Source organism: Excalfactoria chinensis, chromosome 2, assembly GCF_039878825.1.
Source record: "Excalfactoria chinensis isolate bCotChi1 chromosome 2, bCotChi1.hap2, whole genome shotgun sequence".
In the NCBI taxonomy this organism is placed as follows: Eukaryota; Metazoa; Chordata; class Aves; order Galliformes; family Phasianidae; genus Excalfactoria; species Excalfactoria chinensis.
The window spans coordinates 34815950-34835266 of NC_092826.1; the positions used below are offsets into that span (position 1 = coordinate 34815950).

At 51.3% G+C, this 19317-nt stretch overlaps 1 protein-coding gene across 5 annotated transcripts in view; it reads right to left on the reverse strand.

Moving 5' to 3' along the window:
* The window catches only part of CHD7 (chromodomain helicase DNA binding protein 7), a 126524-nt gene extending 121653 nt beyond the window's left edge, over positions 1–4871 (reverse strand). For 4 of the 5 annotated variants that reach the window (XM_072328528.1, XM_072328527.1, XM_072328526.1 and 1 more), the window contains exons 1-2: positions 4475–4871; positions 2805–2909 (exon numbers count right to left, since the gene is read on the reverse strand). The gene's annotated coding sequence lies outside the window, so the exon portion shown is untranslated. The remainder of the gene's footprint in view (positions 1–2804; positions 2910–4474) is intronic. The other variant, XM_072328525.1, reaches the window with a different exon arrangement.
* Between the last annotated feature and the right edge of the window lie 14446 nt (positions 4872–19317).

Here is a 19317-nt window from a genome sequence, read left to right on the forward strand (position 1 = left end):
CAACATTGGAAGCTAGCAGCTAATCAGCTTTTGTATACTTAAGAATATCCCTAAGAGCTTTGTTGTCATATTCAGGCGCTCGGAATGTGTCCTTTAGGTCACAGAGGCTTTTTTTTTTTCCCCCCCTTCTAACATGTCTCTCGATTTCATCTTCCAAGTATTTTTAACGCTGAGCCATGGGGTGGTATTTCCACAGCCCCAGAGAAGCCACGCAGAGCAGGTCCCAGAAATGGGATGGAACCAACCAACTGTCAGCATCCCAGCAGAATCCCAGTACCAACGTGGGATGTTTCTGCACGCCGTGCCTTGCCCTGTGCTCTGAGAGACTTCTAAAATAATAATAATAACTGCATTGGAGTTTGCCTTTGCCTTTTCATTCATACACAAACAATACCCCAGACTTCCCTCCATCAAAGCCCAGCGGGCTGTAACCGAGCAAACAAGCCATTTGCATAAATAGGGAACGATGGGAAGGGAGAAAGTTAACGTCTATCCTAACAACTAAGCTGAACCGACGCACTACATTAATATAATAACTTTTCTACCTGAAAAGTGAGATCTAACGCTTATCCTGCACACAGAAGAGTCATTTGTAAAAAAGATGGTTTAATTGCTTACCAACACTTGCTATTTTCTCACACAGACAAGGAACATAAAAATAAGATAAAGGTATTTATGATGCTTATGGGCACCAGCAAGCCAGACCCCGACCCAGTTGCTCAGCAACCTGCTTAACACAGACACACAAAGAGGTCAGGATTAGGGGAGCGGAAAGTACCAGGCAGGTGCCAGAGGCCTGGTCCGAATAACACCGGGTTCCCCATGGCCGACACCACCCAGCAGGCCCTTAAGGCTTCCCAACCAAGAATTAATATCAAAGTAAGATGAAAAGGAAACAACAAGGGGTGGAGGTAAGGCACACAATTTAAGGTGACTCACGTGTTTATTTCTGCCCTCTTCCTTCCCAGCTACTTTTCCCCCTCCTCCCAGCTGAGCGACCTTTACGCGCCACGCCATACGCTGGAAACCAAACAAAACCAAGCAGCCAGATGCTCCAGGATGCTCAGGATATGGCAACCTGCAGAACCTCGGCACAAGGTTTTAAGAAGCACTGGAAAATCCACAAAGTTCCTGCAACTTCAGCCTCGCACCTCGGCAGGAAAAACAAAAATCCCATCTAGAGGTTCAATTTGTCCTTGCTTTAAAGCCATGCTGCTCCCTGGCACCAAGAACCATCTCCAGACAGAGGGTCAAACCCTGGTGCAGCACCTGGGTGAAGCTTCTCTATGCCACCCTCGTTGGCACTCTGCGTGCTTCACATGTCACCAAGCCCCAATATTATCTGAACGTTAATGAGAAATACCACAGACATTAATCAAAAGCTTCTCAGTGGCCCAACTGTAAACAGCTCTGCAAAAGTGCCCCGGCTCGGCCCTATGCACAGAGCCGGAACTCTGTGATGCTCCTGAGAGCTGGAAACCCCCCCAGTGTCCATGTCAACCACATTCAGAGGAGAGTGGTTACAGCACCCACCTCCCACCAGCATGCCCAGTTCTGAGCGCAGAGTGCTGCTATATCCCATTCTGGTCAATATTTTTACACCACCGCATCCTTAAAAATTATTACTTTCCCCAAAAGGGCTTCCCTTTTCACAACTTCCCTTAATTATGGAAGAGGCAACGAAACCACTGTAGACTTCTATCCAAACAAGTTTGAAAAGCCCAACCAGAATTGATAAGAATAAAAGAAATATCATTATGCTGCTAAATATTTAGTGAGATACTTGGTCCAACACGGTTATCCAATTAGTATCAGGGAAGCACTAGTTCAGTTAAACTCACAGCCACGAGCATTTAACACTCTGTCGTGCAGCTTTCAAAATGATCTTTTAACTATTTCTTATTGAATGGAAAAAACTTAAAAATCCTGGAGATGAGCAGGTTGGGTTAAGAGAAGAGCAGGACAGACACCGTGCCAACCTTTGGCATTCTGCTGCACTCCCATGGGGGAAATTTTGTTTCGTGCAACTGTTCCAAACTTCCAAGGGTGCCCAATACAGAACACAACGACTTTTCCCAGGCAGCTGTGGGTTTCTCCCAAAGGAAAAGTGCTCACGGACCCCACACACCCATAACCCCAGCGAGAGGGAACGGGCAGTGTCCCCAATTCCAGCAGCAGGAGATGGGAAAGTGCTGAGCACGTCATTGTTCTCATCACCTGTTACGGACCCCCAGGAGCAAACGGTGAATGTTCTCAGGACCCCATCTGATGTTAGAAGGCATCATGAGAATTTTTCTGCTGCTGTTACAGAGGCAGAGCCCTGGGAAGCAGCCCCCTGACAACCCGAGCGCTGCCAAGTTTACCAGTAAGCCCAGTGTCTAACAGGGGCTGTAAGCACAGCACCACGATTTTTTGTTCTTTCTTTTCAAATAAAATAAAATAAGAACAAAAAATGCATTGGAAACTTTCAGGACAGAGCAGGAGAGCTGTGAAGTTGCTCCCAGTGCAATGCCCGGCAATGGAAGGGGCTCTGCAGGCTCGCCCCCAGCACCCGGCCACATTTAGCTTTCAGCCTTTTTATTATCACTGTCAATGAATGGGCCCCAGTCAAATTAAAGCTGCCATTTTAGGTTAAAGACTGGAGAGCCTCTGTTGTGCAACAGCGAGACAAAAACACTCCGAGCGACAGATGCGGCATTCTCATTGGGAAAAGACGGATTTCAACTTTCATTAAAAATAATAATAATAATAATAATAATAATTACGGATCATGCTTTTAGTATGAATTATATATTGATACTCACACATTACCGCAAACTAACGGGATTTATAATTGGGGGAAATCAGCTCCCCGTGCTGCTAAGGTCATAGTCATTAAGATTTTTTTTGCCGTCGTTAGAATGGATGATCTGTGAGGAAATGAACAGAAACATGTTTTGTTCAACTTGTTTGTGCCTCGCCAGTCCCGTACAGCACGAGAGAGAAAAAAATAAGGGGGAGTGTGGAAGGGGGGGGGGGGAGGGGGGGGGGAGGGGGGGGGAGGAGGGCGAACACATTCTCCCGAAAGCCATCTTCCGTATAAACACAGCCCCGCCGCCACGGGAGCAACAAAAACCGGGGCGCACATCGGCACGGAAACAAAGTTATCGCGCCGAGGTTACGCCGATATTCCCCGAACCGGGAACCCGCGGAAGGGCGAGCGGCCGCGGATGGAAAATGGCCCTTTTCGAGGAGTCGGAGGGCACGCTCGGCTCTTTCCCAAACGAAAACAAAGGCGGAAAGTGGGCAAGTGCGGGGCGAGTTGCGCGGCGCATCCAGCGGCCCCGCGGCGGTGCCGAGGGAACTCCCCGAGCGCTGCTACTTTTCTTTTGTCCATTGTCTGTTTAAAAAAGAACTCCTTCGGACCGGGGACGAGAGTGACCGAGCCGGGGAGGGAATAGATAAATAACAAGAACAATAAAAAATAAACAAAGGGAAAAAAATAAAACACAAATAAAATAAAGAGGGGGGGAGGGGGGGGGGGGCGGGAAGGTCGGGGGGGGGGCGTCCCAGCGTGGGAGCGCGTCCGCTTCCCTAAGGCTACCGGGCCGCACGCCCGCGGTGGAATGATGGCTGCTCGCTGCCTGCACGGACGGACACACGGACGGACGGACGCGCGCCCCGTCCGCTTCCCACTTCCAGGCGCACGCAGCCGCTCCGCCGCCGCCTCAGAACGGCCGTGCGGCGAGCTCCCGGCGGGGCGGCGGCGGTGCCGCTGCGTGCGCTCCCCCCGCGCTCCCCACCGCCCCCGTTCCCCGACCCCACTGCGCGGCCTCCGGTAACCCCCCCCCCACACACACACCAGCACCACCATCACCCACCCCAGAGCCCCGCGCTTCTTTCTTTCCCGCCGCCCCCTCCCCGCTGCCCGCCTGCCACCGGAGCAGGACAATCGCGCACCGGCACCGCGTGCTCCTTCCTCCTCCTCCTCCTCCCTCCGCCCGCCTTCCTGCCTCCCTCCGCTGGGGGCTGAGCCCCATGTGCGGGGCCGAGCCGGGCCGGGCCGGGCCAGGGCAGCGCCCTCACTTTGTTACAGCGCTTCCCGTGCCGCCGGCAGCGTGGTCAAGCGCGAGGGGGGGGGCGGGGAGGGGGGAGAGAGCGCGGGGGGGGGGGGGGGGCAGAGCTCCCGCCGCCCCCACCGAGCACTTTGCGCTTAACTTTTCCCGCAAACTTAATGAGAGGAACCGGGGAGAGGGGGGGGGGGGGGGGGTGGGGGGGAGGGAAAGGGGAAGGGGCGCCGCCGCTCCGGCTCCCCACTGCCCTCCCCTCCCCCGAGGCGGCCGCAGCACAACAAAAAGCCATTTACACCGGGGGAAGCGCCCCGCTGGGACCCCCCCCCGGCCCCGCCCGCGGCCGCGCAGCGTCCCCCTGCCCAGCCCCGGCCCCGCCGCCGCCGCTCCGCGCCCTCCCGCCCGCCCCCTCCTCGGGCACTCACCGGGGCCGCCGCGGGGCCGTCGGGGGCCGGCGCCCCCCGCTCGCTGCTCGCTGCCCTCCGCCGAGGGCCGGGCGGGAGGGGGGCACCCGGCGCGGAGTTGGTGCCGCCGGCCGGGGGGGGCGCGGAGCTCGCACACGGAGTTGCTCGCTCGCCCCGGGGCCGGGCTAAGAGGGAAGGAGGGGGCTCCTCGACCGGGGCGGGAGGGAGAGGGGAGGGAGAGAGGAAGGGTCAGCGCGGGGCTCGGGCAGTTTCGGGCTCTCCGCCGGGTCCCGGCTCCGCTCCGCTCCTTTGTGTAATTTCACTCGATTCAAGTTTAATCCGATAGTTCCCGAGCGAGCGAGCGCGCCCGCAGGAGCCGAGCCGAGCGAGACACCAGCCAGCCAGGCGGCTGCCGCGGCCGCCCCCTCCTCCTCCTCCTTCCCCTCCCTCCGCCGCCACAAGGCGCGCCCCCGACACCGCCCCCTCCCCGGGGGCGAGCGCGGCCGCGCGCTCCGCCCCACCGCGACGTCACGGCCCCGCCCGGCATAATTTATGCAACAACAAAAAAAAAGAAAAAGAAAAAAAAGGAAAGGGGAAAAAAAAAAACAAAAAAAAAACCAAGAAGAAGAAGCGGCGGGTGGCGGTGGTGGAGAACCGGCCCCGAGCGGGGGAGGGGCGCGGGGTCACTAACCGCCCCCCCGGCCTCGGCCTCGGCCCCGGAAGCGCGGCGGGGCACGGAGCTGGAGCGAAGCGGCGTCCCCCATGCAAATGCCCCGGGCGCTCCGCCCTGTCCGCCGCTGGGGCCGAGGGGATCGGGCCCGTAGCCCCGCGGGGTCAGCTCCGCGTCCCGGGACGCCCCCCGCGGTCGCTCGAGGGCCGGGCCCGGAGCTGGGAGCGGCGCCGCCCGGCATCCCTCGGACCGGCCCCGGGGTCGCCCCCGCTGCTCTCCGCGGGGCCGGGGCCTCCCGCCGCGCCCGGCGGACTTTGTCCCGGCGGCCATCGGGCGCTGCCCGCGAAGCTCGGCCTCGCCTCGTGGGCACGGCGGAGGGCGGAGGGCTGTGCGCCGTGCGGGGCGGCGTGAGCGGAACGGGCTCCGTGCGGGGGAAGCGAGAGAATGTCATCGGAGCGCGGGCACCGACAGCGCGCGGTAGTTCGTCAGAGCCGCTCTGGGAACTGAGCGGGTCCGAAAAGTGCGAGGGGCTGGGATGTGAAGTAGCGCCGGGATGCCGTGTGCCGCTCTGTGGGAGCTGCGAGGCAGTGCTTGGTGAAGCGCTGCCTTTTCCTCGCTGCTTTGTGGCATGTTGAGAGGGAAACCGAAGCCCCCGCCAACGGAGCAGCCGAAGCTCCGCTCGCTCCCGTTCCACGCTCCCGCCTCAGCGCTGCACCGAACCAAGGCGAGAGCGCCGCGGGCAGCGCCTGGCCCGCTCCTGGGCCCGGTGGCCGCATAATCACATAATGCCTCCCCTGTTCCTCACAGTGGTCGTCCATAAAGTTAAAAATAGAGAGTGGAAACGGTGTTGAAAATCACTTGAAAGCAGCACATGCCCGGAGTACGGGCTCCACCAAATCTGCTTGGTTTACGACGCTGCTATTTTTAAAACGCTTCTCTCTGCTGTGTGAAAACAACTGCACCAGAGGCGTCCTCCCAACTGAATGCAACCGGTTTCAGTTTACTCAGTTTTCAGCTGAGAGCGAACAGCCCTGCAGTGGTTCCTTACCTGGCAGCTCGGTGCTGAGTGTTGCATCCCCACCCCGGCGCTTTGGCACGGCACAGGAACTGCCCCTGCCTTCAGAGATTGGAGTTCCCCAGGAGTCAGGGCCGGGAGAAGCTCACTGTGAGACTACCGGCAGCAGCCCCGCGGCTCCCCCTAGAAGCTTGTTTCAGTTTCTTGTTGAGCAGAAATCAGATTGCAGAGCTTCCGAGCATAGAAGAAGCCTGAAGAGCCGTGTGGTGACAGGATCGGGCAATCACAGGAGTGCGGCTGTTCTTCAAAGCGTGTCACTGTGTCACCGCAGCAAGAGGGAACGCGCGTGGCAGCCCGGTTCAGTAGTGCCTTCCAAGGTAAAAGAAAATGCCCGCACCCCTCGTGCATAGCTCCTTCTGAAAGGAACAGAACCGGATTCTCTCACCCGTATACGGCAGACCTTCATCCAGGCCTATGGAAGAAGTGGCTTACGGCAGGTTGTGCGCATGGAAAGCGTCCCCAGACCTTCCTCAGAGCCAGAAGGAAGAGAGAGCTGTGGGCACTACTTTGACAAAGCAGGTGGAAGCGGGGAAGTCACCAACAGTAAGACATGGAGAGTTGGGGAAAGCACTCGAAGGTGTGAGTCAGCCTTCACGAGGCAGGCGTTAAGGCACCGTGTGCACTACCACAGCAAAAGACACAGATGAAATACATCGCTGCAGTGCTGCTATGTAGGAAAAGTTTTGAAACTGACTCATCCATCGGCCTGTCCCCATAGAGAAAGCCATAACGCCCCCGGTTGCCAACACGCACCGTGAGGCACCGTAGGAGAGCAAAGAGACGGCGAGGTGGAAGTCTTGGTGATTAACCTTATTGGTAAGAGCTCATTAAAGTATCCAGGAGATGACAGGGATGAAAATTCCCTTGTAGTCACCCAGCCCTTTGTGTGCTGGCGAGCCGGGTAATCCACATGATGCAGGCAGCCATTTGGCTAGCAGATTAGAAAGAATTTGCATTAATGGCTGAGAATTTTGACAGCAGTTGCCAAGCGAGGCTATGTGCGCTGACAGAGCCTGAACGCAATGCTGCATTCACCTGGCTGGGTAAGGCTTCCAGGTGGGGACACGGTGTGCACAGCCGGGCGAGTCACTCGCTGAGGCAGGCATCGTGACGCAGAGATAAGGTAATGTGCTCTGCAAGAAGGGAGGCGTTGAGATTACGAGGCAGAATTTACATGTGTTCTGAAACACAGCTCTCACAACATGCAAACGATTCTGCATCACCTGCAGATACCAAGGAAGGTTATTTATCTGGAGGACTTTGAAGAACCAGCATCTGTTTTAAAAGGCAGCTATAGTGAAATGAAGATCTGAAGCCCGGGCATGGTTGTTCAGAAGGCAGGACGTCTGGCAGTGGCAAGTCCCCAGATGTGACTCCTTCCTAAAAACTGTGTTGATGGAGGAACGTGCAGTTCCCAAGGGAGCTCTGTACTGAGGTATCCAGCTCTTGACGCCTTCTTATTCCACAGCCTTTTACTTTTCTCTCTGTGAATCTGCAATGGGAGCTGGAGCACCCACATCAGGAGCCCTGTGCCCACCAGACAGTGTTTGAGGTGCAGCCTAAAGCACTGCGCTTTGTCCTGCAGTGTGTGTGTGTGGGGGGGGGGGGGGGGGGGGGCATCTCCTCAATTGCACAACCCCTGCGCTCACTCGTGCTTTATTCCTCTCTGGGTATTGCTGCAGAGAAGTGGAGAAGTAAAAAAAAAAGACAAGTGCTTTCTCTTTCTTTCACAACTGAAAGTTTTACTCAGAGCTTCTCAGAAATTGGGCAGCAATGGAAGAACAGGAGGCTGAGGGGGTTAAGGGTACAGATGGTAATGATGTGCCATACACTAAAGGAAAACAAAATCCCTTTCTCTAGAAGAAATTGCTCACCGATGTACCGCGGGCTGACATGCTGCACGCACCCAGACCTCGGTTAGTGGCAGGAAGTGGCAGGCTCGTACCAGAGCAAACTCCGTGAACATCTCAGGGCATCAGGAGCGCGGTGCTGCACAGAGCCACCCTGTGGCACCAGCAAGTTAAAGGAGCGAGGGCTGTCAGGGGACAGACACTGCGGTGGCTTTTTGTTCAGCCACAGCTACGTGGGGAGCTCATCAGCTGGGGAATGGGCACTGTGTGCCACTCGCCCCAGGACATGAGCCTCACACCAGGAGTCCTGCAACAGCAAGCAGCATCACTCTCACAATTTGCTCTACTCTCCGCGAGTTTTCTGGTATAGCAACACCAGCTGGGATTCAGCACCTCATCTGCTCCCACTACAGAGGTGATAAACCTGCTCTCCTTCTCCAATAGGCTTAATGTTGTCAAAAGCAAGATTTCCTCTTAGCTTTCCATGAGGCTTTCACTGCCTCTGACCACCTCTGGTGGCAGGAGAGGATTCCAGGGGAGCTGCTCTCTCGAGCTGTGTGCTCACGGGCTGTGCTACTCTCTGCCATCACAGCCGCCCTCTGCCATCAGGGCCAGCTCTGTTCTCAACGTGGTAAAGGCTCCCACTTCCATCTCTGCTGGCTTAGAACACGCCTCGTCTTATAAGGCGAGCCACAGCTACCACTGTGTTGACGGCTTCTGACCTTTGTCCTTAATAAATGGAACGCATCATATCTCAGAATGAAGTCACACACCTGACACATGCATCAGCTGACAGAAAAACACAGCGGCCTGCCTGCTTAGCAACACAGTGCTTCCGCCACTTCCTCCTCCGTGCAGGGTGCAGCACAAGGGCCGGCTCGGGGCGCCCATGTCCTGCCGTGGGGTCACGTCCCCTGGCTGTGGGCAGCACATCCTGTGTTAACCTCGTTTCACTGTGGCGGGCAGGGAGCTGTCGGCGTGGGGACACCGTGCAGTCACTGAGCTCGCCTGTGGAAAAGGGAGAGGCTCGCGTGCTTCCTTCAGCTTTCCTTCCACACGGTTTTCAGTGAGGCACTGAGCAACTTGTGCTGGGTTGAAGCGACTCGTCACCATTACTTTCTGGCTTTAAGCGTTCCAGAAACACCCAGGTGCTAAATTCTGGGGTATGGTCAGAAATACCCACATAAGCTGTGGTCAGTTACATACAGCACGATGTGACTTAGAAACACATCCGAACACCCTTCATAATACCCTTGAGAAATAATTGTCAACTTGTTACTTTCGCTACTTATGTTCATTGAGGAAAAGATACATTTTAAATTGTTTCTCGAAATGCCCGAGGGACAGCTTAAATGTGTTACATGTAACATCTTTTCCGTCTATTTTTTTTTGTAAACCCTTCATAAAATCGCAAGCCAACAGCAACAACAACCAAATCAATTCCTTTCAACAGATAAGGGAGATGTGCTTTCCTTGGATTCTTTTTCTATCCTGAAAGAGGATCAGCTAACCAGATGATACTGCCTCCTCTGCCTGCTCACTAAACTCAGGCCCAGTCCGCTCCCTGCTCGCTGAACTTCCAGAAAGAAGGCGGTAAGGATCCGGGGAGACCATCTGGTCACAGCGGCCGCACAGAGATAGGATCAAGTGGGCAGACAATCCCCAGCAGATGTTTGTCTAACCTGTTCCTGGAAGCCCTCAAGGAAGGAGATACCCCGACTTCCCAAGCTGCTTGTTCTGGTATTTTACTGGGCCAACCTAAAAGTTACTGCTGCATCCCCTCCCACTCTCCTAACATCCCACCTAAACCATCCTCCCACCCTTCCCATACTGAATCTAAAGCATTCTCCCTCTATACAGATTAGTTTAACTCGACTTTCCCGCAGTAATCAAAGACCTCTCTTCTTGCCTTTTGCACACTGTGAGAATTTACCCAAATCCCTCTAATGCTCAACATACTTATTTCCCTCCCCGTGTACTTCTATACTCTACAACACTTACTTCTTTTTGCCCTGAGCTGTACTTCCTTTTCATCAGAGAAGACTAAACCAAAGGCAGTGCTATAACTGCACTTTGTGGAGTCATCCCTACATCTCACTCTGTGACTTACATATGCCACCTATTGATAAATCCTAAGAGAGCATTGGATTTTACAAAAGCAAAGTCAGTTGCTGTTTAGTTAGCGATTCTCTCCGCACCCACGTAACCATCCAGCTTGCTTTCTGCCTTAAACTGGTGATTGTTTCAAGTGAATTTCACTTTTCCGTTGTTAAGTTCATTTTGATTTCTGAGCTGATCATCCACTGCAGTCACCATCCGCCCCGCTTGGTGTAATTCAGACATTTCATAGACATGCTCTGTATTGCAGCAATCCATATTATCCTTTGTGTTTTCTCACACTGCACTTATCACAGTAGCATGTCAGTGCCTTACAGCAGAGCAATCCGTGACATCTCTTCCGTCTCTTTCCCTCCCTGTCTCGTCCTTTCCCCCTCAAGAAGGGCAGGCATGGAAATATTGTTTCAGAAAGTGATCAGACAGACGTAAAAGCTCCGTACACTTGTAAGGAGGAGAGAAAAGACATTGTTCTGTCCCCTATTTCAGACTCGTCCCTGAGAACAGAGTCTCAAACACAGTTATGTTTAAAGTTTATCACAGTTCTGCTGCGAGGGAGTAGCAAAGTTGTCAGCCGTGATCTCCACTCCATTGGCTCAGGATGGGCCCAAACTGAATACGAATCAGCACCGTATGGAGGACAGGGATAATGTGCATACACACCACAGCCTGCCTCAGTTACAGTGAGCACTGCGACCATAAAGAAATAAATCCAGAGTCACTGGTGAGCATATAAAGCACCGCACCCTTCCATTGCCTCACTCTGTGTCCCTCCATTCTACTTCTTTTCTGTCGTGAATCCAAAACTTGCTCTGTGTTTAAATACCTCAGCTTTGCAGCACTGCAAACCAGCCAGAAATTCACCTTTTGCATGTGTGCTTGTTTATACTTTGTGTATTACCAGAAAGTTGCACAATCGTCATATTGCTTGTGGGTTCTCAGCAGATGGACAGAAATTGCTGAAATGCTAAGGCAACCAGACCTCGTGTCTTCATCCTGTGGTTGCAGAAGAGGGAGGAGATGTGCATTGCATGGGGAATGCCACAGGTCACACTTGGTGAGCTGCGCAGTATCGCTGCACCGGATGACACAACATGTAAGCAACGGACCTATTGTTTTCTCTCTTAAAAACTGCAAGCCAGGACATGCTGTATAATTAGCAGTGAGAGCATGGAATACGCCATTACTTCTGAGCAAGCAGGATTTCACTTGAAGTTCTCATGCGACTTATAAGTAAAGCAGTGGCTGGAAGATAGAGGCAACAAGATACAACATTGGTACAAGTCATCGTTGTTACATCTTCAATATAGGAAGTTACCAACACAAATTCTGAGGCAGGACACTACACATGCGCTCAGGGCTTATTTTTTTTTGTATTTGCTACGTAATCTACCACTCTCCACTTCCACCTTGAGGTGGAAATGTTTACAAGAAAGATAAAAAGTTCAAACAAGATGCTATCCGTATTCACACCAACTTCCTAGAAACCAGCTTTAAAAGCTGCTAGAGATAGGCTTAATTTTTTGTCACGTTTGTTGTTGCATGTCCAGGATGATTTGATGTGTTACGTTATATACAAGAAAATTCCCTGCAACACCTTTATGTCAGTGAGCTTGGAGAAGGCTCTGGGGACACCTCAGTGTGGCCTTCCCAGTACTTGAAGGGAGAGTGTAAACAGGAGGGGGAATGGCTGTTTATGAGGGTGGACAGTAATAAGACAAGGAGGAATGGTTTAAAACTGAGACAGGGGAGGTTTAGGCTGGATATTAGGAGGAAGTTTCTCACACAGGGTGGTGACACACTGGAACAGGTTGCCCAAGGAGGCTGTGGATGCCCCATCCCTGGAGGCATTCAAGGCCAGGCTGGATGTGGCTCTGGGCAGCCTGGTCTGGTGGTTGATGACCCTGTACATTGCAGGGGGGTTGAAACCAGATGATCATTGTGGTCCTTTTCAACCCAAACCATTCAGTGATTCATTCTGTGAGCTCGGATAAAGGCAGATGTACCTCAGTCAGATGGCCATGGCTTTCTCATACTTGCAGCTCAGTCTCAGTTCTTGGGGCTGCAGTGAATGGGGATTGCAGCAGAGCAGAGGGAGGAGCAGAAGGCCTGCTTCCACCTGGAGCTGCTGTTCATAAGCCTCCTGCCATCAGACAGGCAACCCCAGTGCTTACAGGGACTTCCCATGGGAGGCTTCCTGATAAAGGCATAAATACATAATTTATTCCTGATCTTGAGAAAGAAAAAAAAAAAGGGGGAACCTTCAGAGAAATAAAGAGAGGGAGCATAATTATTACAACATGCTGAAGAGGATTTTTCTGTTACAAGTCTTCACAGAGGTCTAAGGCCAGCAGGCTGCAGGTTTCCCAGTGCAAGGAGAGGCAGCCAGCAGAAGGAAAGGATCGGTGTAGGTGGGCCTTGGGTCACTGTCAGGCAGAAAACAGTTACACATTTCCAGCACCAAAGACAGCCACACGTCAAATGCCTTATACTGCCCTAGGTCTTTTTTATTACTTTTTCATGCAAAGGCACAACGGCATCATAAAAGTTACCATCAAAGGCAGTAAGTCCTTAAACTTTCATACCGAGCCCTAGAAACAATTCTTTGAAATACACAGACCTCCAGTACACAAGGGGAAAAAAAGAAGTAGAGTAAAACTTACAGGCAGTAAGTATTTATTTGAAATCCTTGCTGTTATCTCTCCGAGTCTGAGTGCCATAAAACTCCAAGAGCTGAAACTACTTGCGGGGATTTAAAACGCGTCCCTTACCTCATAGAGTTTCACTACACACTTTTACCTCTTTTAAAAACGAAACCCCAGATCTTGTGTTCGGCAGAAGTGAGGCGACTGCTTTGCCAGGGTCAGAGACAGCGAAGCAAAACAAACAAGCCAACTTGGGGCTGAGCGCTGTCAGCATCGGTTCCATCCGCAGCGCTCCACTCAGCGCCGCCCGGCAGTCACACACATGGTAGTTTTTGCAAGATCACGGCCTTGTTTTGCTATAACACAATCAAGATAATTTTTACAAGGTCAGAAAGTTGGAATAAGAGGAAACAAAATCCAGGCCGGTTGGGTCTGGAATCAATTAGGCCTATGTGCTTCTCAGATGCTGCTGCTGCTTGTCTCGCCATCAGGGAGTGTTCCAATGCACAAATGCTATCAGCAAGTACCTAGAAACACGGGAGGCGATGGAGAGGTGCTCAGCTGTGTGCATTCACTCCAGGCTCTCAGGTGCCGTGCTCTGGAGCCCGGTGTCCCAGCATGCCCGCATGGGCTTGGCTTGCCTGCTACAAGAGCACTCCCCAAGGCAGTGCTGCTTTGCCTGCTCTCAGTTCTAAGCACCTCCTCAGGTTTAAAGCTGCAGACCAACGAGGAAAGGTCAGTTCATCTCTGTGAGATGCAACCACGCTGCTCTCAGCTCCATCGTTAGCAACGAACGGTCCGTGATTCACCTCTCACTGAAGGTGACTTGATGGGAAATTCCCATTTCCTCCGCATTTTTCCCCTCTGTAAGAGGCCACTCTGAGAGAAGTCAGTGTCAGTACCGAGCGTGTGCGGGGCGTTACCGTCCTGACAGGCCTTTGGAGCGCAGCTCAGAGCCGGCCCCGCCCCAACGGCCCCAACGGCCACTCCGCGCGCGACGTCACCCCGCGGCCGGGCTTCCCCCCGCCGCGCTGATTGGGCGCGGCCGCCGGCCAATGGGGAGCGCCGCCCCCTCACGGCCGGCGCGGGCGAGGCCCCCCGCGGAGGCGTCGGGCTGCGTGGGGCCGGCGGGCGCGAGGCGAGCCTCCCGCTGCCCCGATTTAGCCGAGCTCCCCGTAGACGTATTTATTTGGCTTTAATAGGTGTTTATGGTACGCGAGGCCGGACCTGTTCCCAATCAATTGGAGGTAAAGCAAAAATAATGCGGATTTATACCGGCCCAGGCGTGCCGGCTGGGCGGGCCGCGTCTCCCGCCTGTGGACGAAGCGCCGGTGCTCGGCGGCAGGGCCTGCGCGGGCAGCACGGAGCGGCGCAGCGGGGGAAGGGGAGACGGTAGGTGCGTAGGGCGGCACGATGCCTGCTGGCTGTATGGTGTCTGCTGTCCCGGCCTGAGGCAGGCAGGGGCGGACGGCAGTCGGAACAAGCAGGAAGAATTACCTCGTGGCATCGCGAGCTCTTTCCAAGCAAAGGTGGAGTCTGGAGTAAACAGCAGATCCGAGCGATAGCCGCCGATAAGGCTGCGAGTATCGCCCTGCTGCTTTGCATACCTCCCAGAGATGGCTCAGCCCGCTCGGAGAAGGAAGACGCTGCAACCCTGAAGGGATCCTCACGTTTCGTCAGTTCAGCCCCGACGCTGAAGGAAAACTGCTTCTCATTGCAAGCAGCAATTGAGGTAGCATGAAAAGGTGTGAGGACGGAATTGAGGTTCTGTTCACCTTCAAAACACCCCAAAAAAGAAAAAAAAATGCACCACCAGGATAGTACCTGGCCAAAAAGCTGCTAATATGTGCTGTGCTTTCCTTATATGTGTGTGCACTGAAGCCTGCTGCTGCTAGGAGATGAGCTTAGTGAGCTACCAAGTAGTGTGCACATCAAGGCTGCTCTTAGGAGAAGGGATCTTAGCTGTACTGCCATTGCAGGGCACTTGGACTAGGTGGCCTTTAAAGATCCCTTCCAACTCAAACCACTCTATGATTGAACCATGTACGGTGCCTCCCCCTCCACACCCGGGCTCCTATCACTTTTCTGCTCAGCCTCACAGCACACCTTTTAGGCACAGCTCAGCCCACTTCCTTGCATGCCCTGTGCATTTCCCAGGTCCCTCAGTAAAGTAGACAGGGTTATGGACATATAAGCATTGTTAGGAGCAAACGCTGCTTTATCCAAAGTAACCAAACTCTGAAGCTTATTTGCGGTGCAACTGAAATAGTGCATTAAATAAAACATTCTAGGTCATCAAGCAAAGACTGCTTACACCACTTTGCAAGACAGAACTTTTCTCAACATGTAAGAAATAATGCTGCTTTGGCTTTTAACTGACCTATATCATCCCCCTGACCTCCCAACTATCATTTTTTCTTCTTCAGCACAAGCAAGGAAATGATATCCTGTGCACAAAGCAAACAAGAGCAGCGCTTCTTTCCAGTGATGGTTGTTACTAAAGGTTTTCCAGAACGACAGGGGACCGTAAAGGCGCCGCTCCTCAATTTGTTTCCCCTAAAAAGACACCCACCTGCAAAAACCAACAAGGAAAGGAAAGGGTGAAAGAAGTAACAAAGAGGAACAAAAGCGAGGGATCAAAGATGTGAAGAAACACAACAGATGGAGCTCTGCAATCCAGAAAGAAAGCAGCAGCGGATCTGAGCAGGCCACTGTTGTGACACGACCATACAAACTAGATTGTCTTCAATGGCGAGGATGCTGTTTCCTCTGAAGTTGCTTCACAAACATCATTATGGCTCCATAGCAATGCTACGGGCAACAACACAGGTGTTGTACTTTCTGTGCAGGCGTGTTCCTCTGAACATGAAGGAAGAAGAAACTGCAACCACTCGCTGGATCTTTGGGTTAAGTCAGCTACTCATTGTCTGGCTAGATTGACTCTCAAGGAGCCTTTTTCTGTGCTGGCGCTCTCTCCAAGGATTTTTGATGTAAACCCAACCACCACCTCTTGAATAAGGTCTATCCATCCTTACAAAACAAGCAGAAAATATAGGGTAGAAGGCTTTTACTTCCAAATGCATCCATGACAAAGCTATGCTGTATACAACAATCCCAGCCAGGTGCTCTCCGTAGATTCAGTTTTTTGAGCCAGCTCTTTGTGGGTTCACTTGCCCAGCTCTCGCTTCTCCACAGTTCTGACTTCTTCAGATCAGGGGTTTCCCTCCCTTGGTCCCACTGTTACCAAGTGTTGCCTGCCCCTTGGTCACCCTGATCACATTGCCATACCATCCCCATGCTGCAGATACACAGAAGCAACACTTGCAACAGTGGTGGCAGCGCCCAACCACTAGGTAACATTGGGAGCCTCCCTTCCTCTCCCTCTGCCAACCTTACTGGGAAAACAGCGAGGCACTCCATGCACATTGTTTGACATGAAAACCCCTGGCATCGAACCATCCTGTAAATGATGTTACTTCAAACGTTTCCTGCATCTGGAAATATCTTCCCAAGTCACGATCAGAAAGTCTGATGTTCCCTTAAGTATTTCAACTGGGGCAGCTTTATACCCCAGTTAACCACTGTTGGAGGCGCTCCGGTCTCTTCTGACTGACCCATTGGCTCAGATTTTCCTTCCTCCCTGCATTATATGCAGACAAAGTAAACTTCCAGTTAATTTGATATGTAATATACAACTTCACTTAAGAAAGGCTAATGGGATCCTGTGGCAGCTTACACCAAACATCCCAATTATACCCAATATAAACTTTATATCTGAATCCTTAAAGAAGAAACCTTTATTTCATACTTATGCCTTGAGGACCAGCACAAATGCACGTTGCTGCCCTGCTTTCTTTTACATTCACGCTGTTGTGGTCAGTTTTACAAGAGCTGCTAGCTGGGTCAGCAGTCTGAATGGATGTACGTGCTTTGTTGCACCCTGCCCTGTAGGGTTGGTTTTCACTACCCCTTTATGCTTCTGCATCACATGGAGCCCTGTGATGCAGCGGTTCAGTCTGAGCATCAGGTACACGTTCCAGCTGATCTGTCAAAACAAGTTCTCAGGAACAGCACAATGACAAGAAGATTTTAGGTACTGAAGACTGCATCCAAACGGGGGTTATTAGTACATCCATAAGCGAGCAGTGCACCTGATTGCATAAATAGCCATTTCTTTCATCGGGGCTCCTGTGACAACAGCATGCTTCTTTAGATTGGGCTCAAACTGCCTCCAGCAGCTGGGACTGCCTGCAGTAAGAGTGCTGCGCTAACAGTCTCTTTCCTCAAACCACTCCTAATGCTGGAGCACATTTTTCCCCAGCTGCTAAAGCAAAGAATAAACTTTTGGTTTAGCCCCTCCTTTATTGGAAGGGGGATACGGTAATACGCTGTAATTGGTTTTCCATGTTTGCCAAGAGTCTGTTTCCTCTTGTCATCTACAATATTTAACACAGGTCTTGTCATAGTTCCAAAAATAATAAAATCTGTCCCAAGAATAAAAATGATAGATCCAAAACATGCTGCTTTTCTTTTTTTCTTTTTTGTCATGGTCTTGGTTTTGTAACATTCTGTTAGTAGTTTTTATTGCCTAATGTTGTGGTTTCTTTCATACGCAGCAGACCCAGTAAAGACATTTCATCAGCTACTTACACAGCAGCAGACTGGATTATTTACAAATGGAGATTTCAGTACCATATTAAAATAAATCACTGCTGTACGCCGTTAAAGTCACACTGCAGTAATATGGCAGAAAAAGAGCAGCAGGCACAAGGGAAAAGCGCATTAAGAATATACAGATCCTAAGCATGGCATCAGCAAGCAAATATTGAGATCTCCAAATAAAACCCCTTAGCCTTCCTCTTTCTCCTCTATCTCCTCCCACTCAATAGTAGAAAAGGAATAGGCAAATTATTCCCTTCCCATGAAAAACAGTACACAAGGAACGTGTGCAATGTATGAGAGAGCCTATGCAATACTTTCCTTGTGGTTTCATGTCATGCAGAAGCTGAGTATATCTCTCCCCCCCCCCACCCAGAAAGCTCCCCACTTGGGGCAAATTCCCTTAGGTGTAAACGTAAAGGATGTGGAGCAGCAAACATGGAGAGCAGCACTTTACTCACTGGATTCCAATATGGATGGAAGAGTATCCAAAGAGATAGGACAAAACAGATAAGACAAAAAGAAGTGAACATGAGAGAAACTCGGCTGAGGAGAAAAAAAGCAAGAAAGCTGTTGGACAATCAGCAGCTTCAAAAGCAACATCCTATTGGTAACAATGGTGGCAAGCGATGTTGGGCCGCTGTCATTCACAATTATTTTTAAGTCCTTGAACTCCAGTACTTGAATTTATTTTTAATACACATCTTTCTCATTCAAAATCAGTTTTAACTGTAGCTTAAAACCTGGTAAGAGTTTATCTCCCTCTGCTCTCAACCCAAGAACGGGTTTAGCTTTATAACGCACAGACTCCTAAGGCAGAAACCATTCTCTCCAATTAAACAAACACCCTTTAGCTTAAACTGCAGCTCTCTGAAAAAACCCACAAAATAAAAGTATTGCATTCCAAGGCTCTCCAACTGCTCAGCAAACCAAGTATTACTAAGAGCACAACGTAGCAGAAGGGAGATGTTGCTGGAGCACTGCTGGCTGGGGCCTTCGGACAGCCTCTTGTTACATTAACTTAGCGGTATTTTGGCAGTCATTTAAGTCAGTACTGAGTCTGATTCTGCACAACAATAAATCAGAATGGTTGGAATCGATGGAAACATAGAGGTAGATGATTGAAGGAGAGTTGAATCACTCTTAAAACCACCGCCAAAATTCCCAGAGCTTCTCATTTTAAGTAGAAATAGGGAAGATGAGACTCAAGTCATGCTTACAGGATGCATCACTCCAAATTTACTCTTAACACTGTATGGTAAATTGTGACTACAGGGAAAGTGCACCTTGCTATGGTTTTTCAGTGCTGATAGCAGCCCTATGTTACAGCCACACAAGTTGCTGGGGAGCAATGAAATATTTCATTTCTTGGTTATGAAAATGCAGTCAATGAAAGAACTGGCACGTCACATGAAAGCTAGTTATCAGTCACTCACCTACAAGCAAAACTGAAACCTGCAGCAGTGACTTTGTAAAGCATGTGCTGTACAACTAAATCTTGCTCAATTCTGTGCTACATAATTTTTAAGTTTTACTATGATGAAATAGAATCAACGGCTTCTCAAACCTTACAGAAATACACAGATATCTGATAGGAAAAAGAAGGGTTGTTTGGGCACAAAGCTTGTGACAAAAAGCCAGCCAGAGTGCAAGGAACCTTCAAGTTTTGTTCTAAGCCGATTCCTGGTCAGTTCTATGTCTTTTATATGTCCATTAATGAGTAGGTGGAAGCAGCTTTGGTTTAACATCCCAGCTTTAAGTCATCGTCACTTAAAAACAGCATGCATTTTTGTTCTTGATTATTCTCCTACTTTGCTTTCTTAACAGTGACAGTTCTTAAGCCTGTGAGA